This window comes from Gadus chalcogrammus, unplaced genomic scaffold (assembly GCF_026213295.1).
Source record: "Gadus chalcogrammus isolate NIFS_2021 unplaced genomic scaffold, NIFS_Gcha_1.0 GACHA166, whole genome shotgun sequence".
Taxonomy (NCBI): Eukaryota; Metazoa; Chordata; class Actinopteri; order Gadiformes; family Gadidae; genus Gadus; species Gadus chalcogrammus.
The window spans coordinates 45614-63694 of record NW_026613601.1 but is presented as its reverse complement, the minus strand read 5'-3'; the positions used below and the strand labels follow the sequence as shown (position 1 = coordinate 63694).

Below are 18081 nucleotides of genomic sequence, written 5' to 3'. Positions count from 1 at the left end.
AGCAGGTCGTCGGTCGCGTTCACGTGATCTGCATGCGGCAGAATGGCAACTAGGGGAAAGTCGCGGCGCGCGTACACACACACACACGACACACCAGCACACACACACACACACACACACCACACACCACACACACACACCCACACGGAACACCGAGCCTGGAAGAAATAAACCGGCAAACTCTCATATCTTGTGGGAAATATATACATTCCTGACGTAACCTACCTTAACCCACCTTCAAAAGCTTAATAGATCCAGCCCGGCCCTGTGTGCAGCCCATGCACCTCACCTGTGTAATGTTTGTAGCTCAACAACCAGCACAACCATACAATGGAGCTTGCTTTATATCATACAACCCGCATCATAATATGAAATGTAGAGACGCGTATAGAACGACATGGGACGCATGTTGGGTCTCATATTCACAGTATTCTGGTCATTAACCACGTGGCCAGGTCAGAACTGGGTTAACAGGCAGAACGAGATGTTTATTCACGACAATATGAAGTATTTCACTTCATGTCGTACAGCGTTATTCCATCATTGTTCCCGTTCAGGGACAGCACACGTTGACCTTCAATGCGGTGCTGAGCGACCACCGGTGCAGTTGTAAAATAACCAGAATAATCCACTTGACACACATTGACCACGACCTGTCACCTCAACGTGACCATGCAAAGTGCAGGATCATCGTTAAGTTTTCTTCAGTGGATGGACCTTTACTTAAACTTGAACAGGATAGGTATGGCTAATACAACGCCAGACTGCAGGCGATGGAGAGTTGTATTCTAAAACATTATAGATAGACAAATTAGTCCTCTGGCCTTTTTAAGGCTAAATCAGAATGAGAAACAGAGCGGACAGAACACCGGGCTGGAGACCAGGGATGCCAGGGACTCTCAAGAAACTGGTCTTAGACTCTCTAGGTCCTCACTACAGGTCCTACTGACCTCAGGTAATGACACATCACAGGGGGACATGCATCGGGTGAACTGTGAACCGCATTGTCTGCGCATTTACGGACGTTAAGTTGGGCGGTGTGCTCCCACCAGGAGCCGGCCATGTTTACGTTCCGAACTCGGAGACCTGCGGGGACTCATCGACTCCATGAAGGACCGTCGGTTCAAACAGGGAACAGCCTACTCACCGAGCCTCCACCGGAGCTGCAGAGATGGCCTGTTAACGCGGACCTTATGGTGTCTGGAGATGTGTGGATGATGATATGTGGTTGAGGGACGTTTGGCGGAGACTGCTGCTGTAAGCGGCGCATGAAGGGAAGCCGAGTGTTGTACAGCACCGCCCCGTCTGAGACGTCACGTTCACCGGCAAGCCTTACCAGGGTATGGTGAAGGACGGAATGTAAGAGCAGGACTTTCTAATATCCAATACACACCGACAATGACGGAAAATTCATGAAAAATATGAGCAATGAAATCAAGGGTATGAATTGAAAATGTTATTGTTATTGTCAGGCACAGGCGACACACCAAAGCACCAGAAAACACCCTGCCAACATTGGGGGAGATTTGGGGTGAGTTGAAGGTGGGTCATGGACGGCCATACTTTTCTTGAACTTCGACGTAGCAGCGCCCCCTGCAGGATCTTCTTCTTCTTCTTCAGTGGGTTTTTATGGCAACTGGCATCCAAATTGTTGCATTGCTGCCACCTTCAGGTTAATTAAGTCATATCTTCATATTCTTTTAATCAGACCAGTGTCTGATAAATACTTTAAAAAACAACACCTTCCCCTCCCACTTGACCCCAAATTTAAAATACCTTTAACTGAAATCTCTTCTAGACCCTACTCTCTCAATGTCTCTAGTAACTCCTTCCTTTCCCTGCTGTATCTCCTACAATGTATAAGAACATGAGGCACTGTCTCGGGTTGTTGACGTTCATCACACATTCCATCTTGATGTTTCCCTATGATAAAAAGAGTACTATTCAATAATGTGTGACCAATTCTCATTTAGCAATAGTAACCTGTTCTTTCCTTCTCATCCCACAAGGTTTAGTTGACTCAGTCACTCTTCCATTTAATGAGAATAAATGTCTCCCTTTAGTCTCTCACTCCCATAATTGTTGCCACTGGGGCATGATCCCCCTCCAAACAAGACATTTCCCCTCAGCCTTAGATAGCTGTAATGTTACTTACACAGGTTCCGTCTTTACAGCTGCTTTAGCTAATTTATCAGCTTTCTCATTTCCTGAGATTCCTGTATGGGCTGGGACCCACATCAGAGAGATCACCACTCCTCTCACAGACACACTTCTAATTGCCATCAGGATCTCATATATAAGATCCTGATGGCTCTTCGCTGTCCCTACCCCAATACTAGTGATGGCTGAAACAGAATCTCTACAAATCAATACCTTGGATTTACAAGTTGCTCGGTCCACTTTATTGCCATTAAAATAGCATATAGCTCAATAGTAAAAACATGCAAAAAATCGGATGTCCTCTTAGATGACTCTACCTTTAACCTCTGAAGCCGCTCCTGTTGCTTCAGTTTCTTGATCTTTTGACCCATCAGTAAAATTAGTAGATGATCCCCATAATGTTCTCTCACATAACACTGAAACTCAAATACCATATCCGCTTCATTAGATCTGTTACTAACAGCTCCTGTGCCAATACCTCCCCTGTCCATCCAAAGCTTGACAACTTTGCTACCCCCCTCTCCCAGCTTGCTTGAGTCGCCACTCTAACTGGATGATCTTCCCTCTGTCCCATCAAATTAACCCAGTAATTAGCCAGTAACTGTTTTCTCCTTAACCAAAGTGGCATCTCTCCTGCTTCAACTTGCAATGCACATACTGGGGATGTTCTCACAGCTCCTAAGCATATCCTAAGTGCTTTAGCTTGAATTATATCCAACTCAGACAAAACTGACTTAGACGCAGACCAAATACTATACTTCCATACTCCATCCCAGATCTTATGAAGCAGCATTTGCCCCCCAATCCATTCCAGATAGGCATCTCATAATATTCAGTACTTTTTAGCACTCTTGTGATATGGACCCTCCAGGTAATTCTTTCGTCAAAAAACAACCCCAGAAATGTAAAACTCTTAACACTCTGCACATTCTTATCATAGAGCCTCACCTTTATCTCTTCATGAATTTTCTTTATTGTAAAGAACATAGTTTTGGTCTACTCCATAGAAACCCAAGTCCTCACTCCCCCCCCCCCCCCCCACTCCTCCACTTGTGTTATTGATTCCTGCAGTTTCTTCACAATATGCTTAACATTCTTCCCTCTTTTCCATAAACTGCTATCATCTGCAAATAATCTACCAATTCCAGGCTGTACATTTGAAAAAATATCGTTGATCATGATATTAAACAACAATGGGCTTACCACACTGCCTTGAGGGGTACCATTTTCTACCACAACCCTCTTAGAAATTTCTGGGGCCATTTTAACCTGAATACTCCTATTGTTTAAAAAATCCAGAACCCAGTTAAACATATTTCCTTCAATCCCTAATGTGTGCATCTTGATTAAAAGACCCTAAACCCATAACATATCATAAGCTTTCTCAACATCCAAAAATATTTGCCGCCACAGTCTCTTTGTTAACCTGAGCCGTCCTTATCTCATCCTCTAAACATATTATTGAATCTGTAGTGCTTCTCCCTTTCCTAAAACCACTCTGATAACTGGTCATCAGTCCCTTTTCTTCCATAAAGTGCATTATCCTCCCATTGACCAACCTTTCCATTAGCTTACCTACATTGGATGTTAACGCTATTGGTCTATAACTTGTTGGCTTGCTTGTATCTTTCCCTGGTTTTCTGATAGGAACTATCATTGCCTCCTTCCACCCTGATTGAATCTTACCCTCTTCCCAAACTTTATTATAGAGCCCCAACACCCTCTGTAATCCCTCATCACTTAAATGATTTAACATATTATAGCAAATGCCATCCTTTCCAGGAGCTGACTTTTTACAATTAACCAGTGCATTTTTTAATTCCCCTATCCTAAATGGGACATCATACTTACTCTCTGATCTTATTTTCCCTTTGAATATCTCCAAATAACCTTTTCGTTTCAGCTCTCCCCATTTTCTCTTCCTCTGATAAATTATCAGAACTATGTACCCTACTCAGTGTATTCACCATCATTTCTGCCTTTTCTGTTGGTTATAGCCACCTGATCCCCATCAGACAAAATTGGATGATTCCATTCTCTTCTTTTTCCCTCCATTTTCTTGATCATTCTCCACACCTGATCTATAGTGGTTGTACTTCCAATTGAGCTACAATACTCCCTCCAGGATTCCCTTTTAGTTTGTCTTATAGTTTTTCTCACTACTGCCTGTGATTGTTTATATTCAATCAAGTGTTAAAAATTATGAGTATTTTTAAGCATTCTGAACGCTCTATTTCGGTTTTTTTACTCCCTTTTCACAGGGAGTTTATTCCTTGCCAGTTTTCCTGCGCTTATTGGAATGGAGTTTATTGCAGCTATGTATATACTATGTCAACCCAGTCGCCAAGAAAAAACGTCAGTGGTGTACGTTTCCATGAACACTGGATACGTAGCATTTCAACGTAAAAAATAGCGTGTTATACCTACGGTATCCACGTGTGCCGCTGTGGAGGCGGGTTTCGGGGTTTGGGTTTCACGGCTTTCGCGGCAAATTGTGGACACGATTGTTTAGGGGGGGGGGGGGGGAGACTGTTGTTGACCAGGGAGGGGGGGGGGGGGGGGGGAGACACGTTTGTTGAGGGGGGACGACGACACACGATTGCAGGGGGGGGGGGGGGGGGGGACACGTTAGTTGAAGGGGGGGGGGGGGGGGGGGACACGTTTGTTGAGGGGGGGGGAGACACGTTTGTAGGGGGGGGGCACGCTCGACAACGAGAGTTGTTTTTTATTGAACGCTCGACAACGAGAGTTGGTTTTTATTGAACGAGACTTCAACACGGAACAGCTGCGCGAAACGATGGTCACGTCACTCTCGGTGACGGTGTCGACAATAATGAACACACGAACAATGTTAATAGAACAACACACAACCACATAACATCCTGAACCCATTAACCCCACTTAATCCTAACAACAAAACAAGTTAACAAAAGCCCCATTTGTCAACTGAGAACCCCAATTCCCAGAATCCCCCGCGGCTCCGGAACACTGCGTAGCTTATATTAATCTTTATTATCTGAATGGGAAATGCAATATTTTAGGACAGATACACCATTAAACGCGTTTCTAATGACATTTCTAGCGAGAAATGTACATTTTCCTTACATAATCTTCAGTCAGTGAATGTGTATGATCTTTATTAATCTTTATTATCTGAATGGGAAATGCAATATTTTAGGACCGATTCACCGTTAAACGTGTTTCTAATAACATTTCTAGCAAGAAATATACTTTTTAATTGCATAATCTTCAGTCAGTGATTGTGTCTGATCTTTAGTTTTATAGTTATTAGGAGTTGATCGGCTCGCCCGCATGTTTCAACGACGTCAGGTTGCTTTCGCTAAACTAGCAGCTCACGTGCTTCCTGCGTTTGTGTTATTAAACTGTTACTTTATGTAACTTTTAATGATATCATCTTGTTAGAAACACGTATGTCTGAGAGCCAACCCAGTCGCCAAAATCATGCCTACGTTGACAGTGTACGTTTCGTGAACACTGGATTACGTCGCATTTCAACATAAAATAGCGTGTTATACACACACACACACGCACGCACATGCACAGACACACACACACAAGCACACACACGCACGCACAGACACACAGACACACACACACACACACACACACACACACACACGCACACGCACACGGTGCATTTCGCTGCTAAAACAACAACAAAAAAATATTCCCTCAAATATTATTACTTTCAAAACGTTGGCCAAAATGGCCAATAATATCATTTTTTTTTGGGATGCTTCTAGGACATTTTGGGTGGATTTTGAACGGTATGTGGGGGGCACGTTTTTTGCAGGACCTGGCAACCCTGCTCTGTTGCCCGAGATCTGGATCCACCCCGGCGTGGTGCCGTCTCCTTTTGACCTTTTGACCCCAGACTTCTGGGGGAATAGCTGAATCAATTCATTAGTCAATCAGAAGCATGTAAATATCTTTCCGGTGGCGTTAGAGGACGAACAAGGTGTCCTTCAACATCTACACTTCCGATTGCAACGGTGCCACACATGAGCATATTCGAACATGTTTAATGGTAGTAATTAGCTGTTGAAATTGGAGGCCTTAATCAATACTGAGCAGCTATTGATTTGCTTCCCGATAAAGATGTTATTTAGCATCTACACGTTGAGCCAATGACACCAAGAACGACACTCTAGCTAATGGTAACATGTATTTTACATGGTACACCTAGGTCTAGGACATGATCTCGGTGTAGTAAGAGGCCGAGCTTGATCTCATTGGACTCAGCTTAACGTGTAGATGCTAATTAACATGTAATTTGTCAAAAATCTCCATCGGGAAGCAAATCTATAGCTGGTCATTATTGATAAAGGCCTCCAAAATCGACAGCTAATTACTACCCTGAAACATATTCAAATATGATCATGTCTGGCACTGTTGCAATCGTCTCAAAACATAGATGTCAAAGGACACCTTGTTTGCTCTGTTGCACCACCGGGAAGATATTTTCATACTTCTAATGGATTGATTCATATTTTAAGGGTCTCGGAGTGAGACTTTAAGTGGCTGCAGCAGAAGTGTTGAGACGAAAGATGATATCAAGAGATTTATAGAATATTCCCATTCACATTATGATTCTTCGTCGTAACATCCGACCAAACATCCTTTACATTCACAGAGCGAAGATTATGAAAGTCCAGGCTCAGCAAATGCTCCATCTCGTTGCACCTGCACCCAGCGGCTCGCTTGCAAGATTTTGGCCTGAAGTTCTTCCCAGACCTATACCCTAACAGTCCAATATGCATATCTGAGAATCAGGCCTCTCTTCAATAATGACAAAATGTAATGAGAGAAATACAGATTCACTTTTTGTTATCTCATAAGCGGCGTGGTGCCGGCTCCTTTTGACCTTTTGACCCCAGACTTCAAAGACGTGGCCACAGGCCAGCGGTGTCTACACACATTAAGCCACAAATGTACACCTCCATCCTGCAAAAAATGGGGCCTAGAAACTATCCTCTGACTTATGTACAATGACTGTACTGTTGGAGGTCACGCCCCTTTTCCAGCCTTTTCGAGATAGCTAGGGATGCTAAAATGTTGACACACATTTCCCGGGGCCCCGAGAACGACATATGCAAGATTTGTAGTACTAGCCCATAGAGAAAAAAAGTTTTCCCAAATGGACTGTCATTTGGACAAAGCCCCTTCAGAAGTGTTGCCTGCGAGACCTAATGGTTCAGAATGTGGTGGAAAAAAAGTTTTTGAGATAGGAAGGTCCTACCGCCCTGAAATTTGAATACCATATTCTAGGGCCTAACTGGGACCCCCGCACCGAAACTTGGCCCGGTCGGACCCCGAGGGCAGGAAGGGGGGGCCTGCCCTCGGGGTCTGACCGGGCCAAGTCTCGGGCAGGAAGGGCCCCCCCTTCCTGCCCTCGGGGTCCGACAGGGCCAAGTTTCGGTGCGGAGGTCCCAGTTAGGCCCTAGAATAAGGTATTAAAATTTCAGGGCGGTAGGACCTTCCTATCTCAAAAACTGTTTTTCCACCACATTCTGAACCATTAGGTCTTGCAGGCTACACTTCTGAGGGGCTTTGTCCAAATGACACTCCATTTGGGAAAACTTTTTTTCTCTAAGGGCTAGAACTCCAAATCTCGGATATGTCGTACACGGGGCCCCGGGAAATGTGTGTAAACATTTTAGCATCCCTAGCTATCTCGAAAAGGTCGGCAAAGGGGCGTGACCTCCAACAGTACAGTAAATGTCCATAAGACAGAGGTTAGTTTCTAGTCCCCATTTTTTGTGGGATGGAGGTGTACATTTGTGGCTAAAGGTGTGTAGACACAGCTGGCCTGTGGCCACGTTTTTGAAGTCGGGGGTCAAAAGGTCCAAAGGAGCCGGCACCACGCCGCTTATGAGATAACAAAAAGTTAATGTGTGTTTCTCTCATAACTTTTTGTTATTATTAAAGAGAGGCCTGATTCTCAGATATGCATGTTGGATGGCTAGGGTGTTGGTCTGGGAAGAACTTCAGGCCAAAATCTTGCAAGCGAGCCGCTGGGTGCAGGTGCAACGAGATGGAGCACTTGCTGAGCCTGGACTTTCATAATCTTCGCTCTGTGAATGTAGAGGATGTTTGGTCGGATGTTACGACGAAGAATCATAATGTGAATGGGAATATTCTATAAATCTCTTGATATCATCTTTCGTCTCAACACTTCTGCTGCAGCCACTTAAAGTCTCACTCCGAGAACCTTAAAATATGAATCAATCCATTAGAAGTAAGAAAATATCTTCCCGGTGGTGCAACAGAGCAAACAAGGTGTCCTTTGACATCTACGTTTCGAGACGATTGCAACAGCGCCACACATAATTAATTAGTAGTAATTAGCTGTCGATTTTGGAGGCCTTTATCAATAATGACCAGCTATAGATTTGCTTCCCGATGGAGATTTTTGACAAATTACATGTTAATTAGCATCTACACGTTAAGCTGAGTCCAATGAGATCAAGCTCGGCCTCTTGCTACACCGAGATCATGTCCTAGAACTAGGTGTACCATGTAAAATACATGTTACCATTAGCTAGAGTGTCGTTCTTGGTGTCATTGGACTCAGCTCAACGTGTAGATGCTAAATAACATGTCATTTGTGACAAATCTTTATCGGGAAGCAAATCAATAGCTGCTCAGTATTGATTAAGGCCTCCAATTTCAACAGCTAATTACTACCATTAAACATGTTCGAATATGCTCATGTGTGGCACCGTTGCAATCGCCTGGAAGCGTAGATGTTGAAGGACACCTTGTTCGTCCTCTAACGCCACCGGAAAGATATTTACATGCTTCTGATTGACTAATGAATTGATTCAGCTATTCCCCCAGAAGTCTGGGGTCAAAAGGTCAAAAGGAGACGGCACCACGCCGGGGTGGATCCAGATCTCGGGCAACAGCGCAGGGTTGCCAGGTCCTGCAAAAAACGTGCCCCCCACATACCGTTCAAAATCCACCCAAAATGTCCTAGAAGCATCCCAAAAAAAAATGATATTATTGGCCATTTTGGCCAACGTTTTGAAAGTAATAATATTTGAGGGAATATTTTTTTGTTGTTGTTTTAGCAGCGAAATGCACCGTGTGCGTGTGTGTGTGTGTGTGTGTGTGTGTGTGTCTGTCTGTGTCTGTGTCTGTGTCTGTGTCTGTGTCTGTGTCTGTGCGTGTGTGTGCTTGTGTGTGCTTGTGTGTCTGTGCATGTGCGTGCGTGTGTGTGTGTGTATAACACGCTATTTTATGTTGAAATGCAACGTAATCCAGCGTTCACGAAACGTACACTGTCAACGTAGGTATGATTTTGGCGACTGGGTTGGCTCTCAGATATACGTGTTTCTAACAAGATGATATCATTAAAAGTTACATAAAGTAACAGTTTAATAACACAAACGCAGGAAGCACGTGAGCTGCTAGTTTAGCGAAAGCAACCTGACGTCGTTGAACATTGCGAGCAAGCCGATCAACTCCTAATAACTATAAAACTAAAGATCAAACACAATCACTGACTGAAGATTATGCAATTAAAAAGTATATTTCTCGCTAGAAATGTTATTAGAAACACGTTTAACGGTGAATCGGTCCTAAAATATTGCATTTCCCATTCAGATAATAAAGATTAATAAAGATCATACACATTCACTGACTGAAGATTATGTAAGGAAAATGTACATTTCTCGCTAGAAATGTCATTAGAAACGCGTTTAATGGTGTATCTGTCCTAAAATATTGCATTTCCCATTCAGATAATAAAGATTAATATAAGCTACTCAGTGTTCCGGAGCCGCGGGGGATTCTGGGAATTGGGGTTCTCAGTTGACAAATGGGGCTTTTGTTAACTTGTTTTGTTGTTAGGATTAAGTGGGGTTAATGGGTTCGGGATGTTATGTGGTTGTGTGTTGTTCTATTAACATTGTTCGTGTGTTCATTATTGTCGACACCGTCACCGAGAGTGACTTGACCATCGTTTCGCGCAGCTGTTCCGTGTTGAAGTCTAAAAAAACAACTCTCGTTGTCGAGCGTTCAATAAAAACCAACTCTCGTTGTCGAGCGTGCCCCCCCCCTACAAACGTGTCTCCCCCCCCTCAACAAACGTGTCCCCCCCCCCCCCCCCCTTCAACTAACGTGTCCCCCCCCCCCCCCCCCCCTACAATCGTGTGTCGTCGTCCCCCCTCAACAAACGTGTCTCCCCCCCCCCCCCCTCCCCGGTCAACAACAGTCTCCCCCCCCCCCCCCCTAAACAATCGTGTCCACAATTTGCCGCGAAAGCCGTGAAACCCAAACCCCGAAACCCGCCTCCACAGCGGCACACGTGGATACCGTAGGTATAACACGCTATTTTTTACGTTGAAATGCTACGTATCCAGTGTTCATGGAAACGTACACCACTGACGTTTTTTCTTGGCGACTGGGTTGACTATGTCGCACATCTGATTCATATCTCTCAACAATCTTAGATAGGCATCACTTGTTTCCACAAACCTTTCCCAATTTGCTTTTCTAAAGATCCATCTTTAATTGCTATTCTCTGATTGCAGTGTCATTTCAATATCTAGACTACTCATTATTGGATAATGATCACTTCCAATAGTGCTACCTCCATACACTTCCCACTCACACTTTGGGGCTAATCTACTTGACATAAATGTTAGATCTAAAACTGACTCTTTACCAGTTCTGATGTCTCTGTCCTTCTACCATCATTCACACATACTAAATTCTCATCATTCAACACCTCCTCTATTATCTGACCATTATTGTCTGTCTTTTCTCCACCCCACAAAGTATTATGAGCATTAAAATCCCCACACCATACAACATTATCACTATCCAGTCCTTCTATTTCCTCTAATTTATTTAAATCTATCTGTTTACAAGGGTTATAATAATTGATCACTGCTATTTTCTTATTACCCGCCCATATTTCCACCACTACATATTCTTGTTCTTTCCCTATACCAAACAGCCTATAAGGTACACCCTTCTTTACAAAATTAGCACAACCCCCACCACTTCCTTGCTCTCGGTCTCGTCTGACAACAATATAGTCAGATAAAACAAAATCAAATCTAGGCCTTAACCATGTTTCTTGTATACACATTATATCTGGTTTCACCCTCCTGCTATCTACAAACTGTTTAAAATATTGACCATTTGCCAACAGACTCCTTGCATTCCATTGCAAAATGATCATGATTATTAAGATCATCATTTACCTACTTCCTGGCTTGCATGAATAGCAAGACAATCCCTTTTTCTTCCCATTTTAAGTCCACCATGCCCAAGTGTTGAACTGCGGCCTTTGTAATAATTTTAATCCTTTCCGTTTTAGATTTAACCTCTGCTGTAGCATTAATTACCCCTGCAATGAAAATAACCATATTCTTTTTTCTTCCAACTCCCTTTCCTCCCGCTCTCTGAACGGTTCTTTTCTCTGTACCCACACATTCCCTGTTGCTAACTCCCTTCTAAACTTTCCTTCATTAGTCCTATTTACTTCCTCAACTCTTTTAACTGCTTCTGTATAAGGAACTTTATCCTTCCTTTTCACACTTTGAATTTCTGTCTCCCTTCTCATTACTTCACACCCCCAGTAGGCTGGGGGTTACAACATTTAGGTCCACAATTACAACATTTAGGTCCACAATTACAACATTTAGGTCTTACCTCATCACACTCCCCGTAGTCATGCTCCCCACCACATTTAGCACACCTTTTAGTTCCTTTACATAGCTTAGCTATACGACCACATTTCTGGCCAGGGCTCCGAACCGGTTCAAGGAACGAAAACGAAAACCGAAAACGAACAGAATTTTACGAGGAACGGAAACGGAAATAAAAACCAAATGGTCTTCAACTGTTCCGGAACAGAAACGTTATTCTGAAATCCCCAAAACCGGTTAATAACGTTTTTCTTCATTCTCTATATAGCCTATAAAATTTCACAAAAGCATAGCCTATTTCATGAAAAAAAAAAATATATATATTTCCGGTTGCCGCGTTCACTTCGCCGCCCGCTAAGCTCAGTTGTCACAAATTCCCACCACCACCCTGGCGAGAGGCGATTTGGAAGCAACAGTTGCACTGAGCTCTATCTTCGACAAAGGTAACGTGAGCTAAATTAACCGAGTCCATTATATCGCCTTCGCATTGCTTCTTGTTGGTAGGCGTGCCCTTAACCTGCGTCCACGTCCAAGTTTCTTTGACATGATAAAACAGCCCGCCCGCTCCTTGATGACAACCCTCACTGCTGTCTACACACAGCTATTTGATAAATGCCAGATTATAAAACACGCATTTCAAAAATCGAGTCTGACTGTCAATAACAATTAGGGCTGGCCCGAATGCCATTTTTCAGGCTTCGAATACTCGTTGGTTTGTCCGAGCGAATATTCGAATAGGCTACTCGTTCCAGAAAAAACACACCATCAAAAACGACATTAATATTCCCTTTATACTCCCTGGAACCGATTTTGACAGTATCTGCATATTTTGTTGAAGATTTAATAGCTTTTGAACGTTAATTAGTAGGCCTAAGTACGTTGGAGTTACCTAGTTTTTTCCCTGTGGAAGCGAACAGCTGTTGTTCCGTACCAAATCAGCTGTCCTCTGCCATCTCAGCCCTTGCGGGCACTTCTCAATTCATTCTGGAACGTGCATCTTTCAGGGAATTTGTACAATAACAGGGTGTCCGCGGAGGTCTTAAAAGTCTTAAAAAGTCTTAAATTCATTTTTCTAAATTTAAGGCCTTAAAAAGTCTTAAATTCGTCAAAAATGTCATATGCTGGTCTTAAATGTATAACTCGGAGGTCTTAAATTTGTCGGGGCACGGTTATTTAATTTTTTATTTTTCTCGCGGGACTTTTCGGGAAGGAGATGTACGAGGGGCTACTTTCTTGCTAGCTGCATATAAACGGATGTCTGCGCGCTTGCTAGCTAGTCTGCAACAATGGGTAAATGCAAGTTCAACGTCAGTTGGCTGGAAGACGTCCGTTTCCGAGGTTGGCTAGCGTCCGTTGCCAACCCAGAACAGGCCAGATGCATTCCGTGGAAAAGTAGCCTACATTCAAGCTCGGCACCATGGGGATTAAGGCTGTCGTCAGCCATATGCAGAGCCAAAAACATAAAACCTCTGCCAGGAGCCAAACACAGACCCCAGCCATTTCTACGTTTTGCATCTCTGCCCCGGCGCCACCGCCGCAGACGGTCCGCGCTGCTAGCACTGACCTGAGGGTAGCATTTGGTGTGACACCAACACTGAAAGCGAGGTGTTGTGGATTCTAAACACAGTGGTCAAGCACCAGTCCTACAACTCGAATGAGGGGATAGGAGATCTCTTCGGTTTGATGTTCCCTGACTCTCAAATCGCGAGCACCTTTACTGCTGGAAGGGACAAAACGGCGTATATAACTCGCTTCGGACCAGCGCCTTTCATCCGAAACGAGTGAATCTGCAGCGTCAACAAGGCTGATTTTATTTTGATATTTGAGACGTTGAACCACGCCACTAAAAGCAAGCAACTTGACGTGCACGTCCGATATTGGGTCGGAGATCGAGTGCATTCCCGGTACTTGGGCTCGCAATTCATGGGGCCCCGCATATATGGGGGTAAAAGGGATGATGATACATAATATTTTTTAGACAATATGCAGAATCTTTTCACTTACGAATTAACACGGTCTGCTATTTTTGCCAGCACGCCACCCTAGCCATATTATGGGCAACCATGTTCCCCTTGGCTGTGATTTGAACTTTGAATTCCTCGTAGGAGTTCATAATAATACATTGCTCGCCTTGGATGAAATACACCGCTCTTGCGCGATTTATTTTGCATAAGGGTGAGTCAAATGACGCGAGTAATGCCCCTTTTATGTGAACGCGCATTGAACCTAAAGCGGAAAACCTGGTTCAACTAATTGAATCTAAAGTGAGCGTCGTGGTACCATTTAACTGTGATTGCGAGTTGCGGCCCTGTCGAGCCAGGTTTTCCCAAGAAAGCCTGGGTATGTTCAACGAGGTTCGTGGAATACCCCCCAGGTCTTACTGAAGGCATTTATTTAATGGTGAAAATATTATTAATCAGTGGCGTAAATATCGACGGTGCAACCGGTGCAGCTGCCCGGGGGCCCAGACACTGTCACCCCCCTCTCAACAACTTACAACTTGGGTGCACCATAAATACGTGCTGGTGCACCCAAATTAAAAATGTTGGCGCACCAGTGCACCCAAGGAAAAAGTTAGTCTGGAGCCCTGGAGTATCACTTTATGTTCAATAAACAGACAGATAGTAAACTTGAATGAGTCTCATTGAGTGACACACATGCTATGCTTGGGTTGTAATACAGCGGGATCCCCCCCACCATCGCGGGTTTAAGGTCTTAAATTTCATTCGAGGTGGTATTAAAAAGGTCTTAAAAAGTCTTAAATTTGACTTGCTGAAACCTGCAGATACCCTGAATAAATCCATAACAAATACCGAATATTGATTGTCTTATGTGTCCATATTATATCCATTATATTGACTGGGTATTCGCAAGACGCTCGCTCTCTGCAGCAAGCCAGTCACAGCTGATTGGCGTGGCGCTGTACAGCAAACGTAAACACACATTATAGCATTTAAATATACCGGTTCCGTTGGGAAAAAAAAAATTGTATAGTTTTACGGGTTTAATGGTTATAAATTCTTTACTCCTGGCTCTTCAAACCTCACATTGACCTTCAATTTCTCCTCACTTTCTTTCACTGCCTTAACCCGCTTTGCTTTATGTTTCCTTCTTAACTCCCAATCCCCTCCACCCTGTGCCAAATCCTCCATACTACTACAACTATAGATAGATAGATAGATAGATAGATAGATAGATAGATAGATAGATAGATAGATAGATAGATAGATAGATAGATAGATAGATAGATAGATAGATAGATAGATAAATACTTTAATAATCCCAGAGGGAAATTATTTTTGTCACAAACTCCAGACATACATACACAAATAAATAAATAAATATTAAGAATACAATATAATATTAAATATAACATATATATCCATATATATACATATACATACACACACACACATATACATATACATATATATATATATATACATACACATACATACAACATAAATACACATACATACACAAAAGATAAAAGATACAACCTAAGAAAAACAAAATATACAAATAACAAATTTAAGGACAATATAAATATATATACAACACCATATATACATACATATACACACATACATACATATATACATACACACATATATATATATATATATATATATATATATATACATACACATACATACATGCACAAAAGACAGCACTGTAGAAAAAGAATTGTACAGTATTGTGCAAAAGGTGCAAGAATTATAGTCCTTGTTTGAGGTCAGAGATTACAGAGAGGGACGGTGTCTGACATTCTAAGGGAGGCGTTGTAAAGTTTAATGGCCACAGGCAGGAAAGATTTCCTGTGGCGCTCTGTGGTGCATCTGGGTGAGAGGAATCTCCTGCTGAAGGTGCTCCTCTGCAGGGCCAGTGTGTCATAGAGAGGGTTCAAATCTATATCACGTTATTCCACGTTACCATGGAATTGTTTCTGGAAATAAATCATATAAAATAACATAAAAATCACTAAAAAATACATTTTGTCACCTGATTGTAGTAGTAGTTGCCAATGGTGGGCTGCTACTTACTGCAGGTAACTTTGCTAACATATTGCATTATTGTTAAACGGGATACAATTAATTATTTAAAATATAGTTTAGTCGATTTTTATCGAATATTAAACTATTAACTGCATTATGATGAACTATATTGCAATATATTTGTGTGATTCATTTCCTCAAACAATTCCATGGTAACGTCTCTGCCACCAGTCGGTGAGTGTAATTTGCTGACGGTCCCTAAAACAGGTAGCAGCCAGAACGTAAATGACGTTGTTGCACAGACATCGATGGCGCCAACATGTGTTTGTGATTTTTCGCGATACGGTGTCCTAAACCGTCCTCAACATACTAAGCCCGTAATGTATTGCACTTATGTTGATGAATCCGATTGGGTGGTAAACCGAATATCCGGCGAATATCAAACCGGAGGCTAACTTGCACCTGTTGAGGTGGCATTCTCCGGTAGAGCTGCTCTTTAGCATCGCGCTAACCGGGGCTAACAGAGCCTGTCTCTTCCCGTCCTATTAACTGTACTTATGGGAGAGAGCCCGATTAAATCCGGATATTTTAATAAATTGGGTGTTATAGGTTTTAAACAACATGTCCGAGTTATTTGAATGACAGAAGCTCCGCTAGCTCGATGCTAAAGTGCTAACCGGAGCTAACAGCCTGTCCCCTCCCGTCCTATTAACTGTATTTATGGCTATGTCTTTTTCTCTTTTCAATATGACCAAACACAATGGCCAGAGGATCAGCATCCTTTTTTAACTAATCAACAAAATAATCTTTGAGTTCTACATGTTCTAGAAATGTTCATTAATTGACAGTCCTAATGTTTATTTTCTTGTCTTCTGATTCTTTACTACAGTATGGAAGGGGAGATTTGGAGGTACCTGGTCAGGTCTTGGTCAGCCTTCAAATCCCAGATGTGGAGACTGCAGGGATACCTCACAGAGAAGACACTAAAGAGTCATCTCTCATTCATCGAGTGGACTCATTGGTTTGCGAATGACCACAAAGATGCTCCCATAGGCAGATTGCTGCATGGCATTCACCGCTTATTCAAATTGAAGAGGTTGAAGCAGTCTTCCTTGTGGTCACTTGCCATAACAATGTCATGTGTTTTATGAAAACACCATCAGTAACATTTAAATTGAGTTGATGTGGCTTTTTTTTGTGTCAGATTTCTTCAGTGTTCAGTGCCTGTTTGTGAGATATGCATTGTTTGAAAGATAAGCCTTTGATTTTGTTTAATTTTAATATGCCTTTCATCAACAGTTGTTTGGGGTTTTATAACAACAATTAAAGTGCTTAACTACTGGTGAACGATGTTGCAGAACATATATGGTTTGTGTTGATTGCATGGAAAAGGGAATAACCAGTTACAACTTATATGGTAAGAGCCTGGTAATACCATGGAAACAAACTAGGCTTCCTTTTACAGTACAGTTTCAGCTTACTTACTGGGTAAATTGTCGTGTTTTACTTGGTAACGTCGTAGAACGTACATGGTACAAGTTTGTGTTGACTGCATGGAAAAGGGAATGATGTATTACAAATTGTATGGTAAGAACCTGGTAATACCATGGAAATAAACGAGGCTTCCTTTTACAGTACAGTTTCAGCTTAATTACTGGGTAAATTGTCGTGTTTTACTTGGTAACGTCGCAGAACGTACATGGTACAAGTTTGTGTTGACTGCATGGAAAAGGGAATAATGTATTACAAATTATAAGGTAAGAACCTGGTAATACCATGGAAACAAACGAGGCTTCCTTTTACAGTACAGTTTCAGCTTACTTACTGGGTAAATTGTCGTGTTTTACTTGGTAACGTCGCAGAACGTACTTGGTACAAGTTTGTGTTGACTGCATGGACAATGAAATGTATTATAAATTATTATGGTAAGAACCAGGTAATACCATGGAAACAAACAAGGCTTCCTTTTACAGTACAGTTTCAGCTTAATTACTGGGTAAATTGTCGTGTTTTACTTGCATGGTTCCCGCGGGTCCTTAAAAAGTCATAAAAAGTCTTCATTTTTTTTTGTGTGAAATTAAGGCCATAAATTGTCTTAAATTTACTGTAAATTTGCTCTAGGTATTACATTTTGCAGAGGGTTTTTTAAGACTAGGGGAAATTGTCGCGCACAACAAATCACCTAGTGCGTCTTTTAATTACGGCATTTTCAGGAGTTTTACGTTACGTTAACGTTGACATCG

General features: G+C 42.4%; 1 long non-coding RNA gene across 1 annotated transcript; it reads left to right on the top strand.

Moving 5' to 3' along the window:
* The first annotated feature begins 1239 nt into the window (after nucleotides 1–1239).
* LOC130379032 (uncharacterized) lies at nucleotides 1240–17319 on the top strand. The gene is made up of 3 exons (XR_008895076.1): nucleotides 1240–1359; nucleotides 1473–1531; nucleotides 16728–17319. It is a non-coding gene; the product is annotated as an uncharacterized LOC130379032 (long non-coding RNA).
* The last annotated feature ends 762 nt before the right edge of the window (nucleotides 17320–18081 follow it).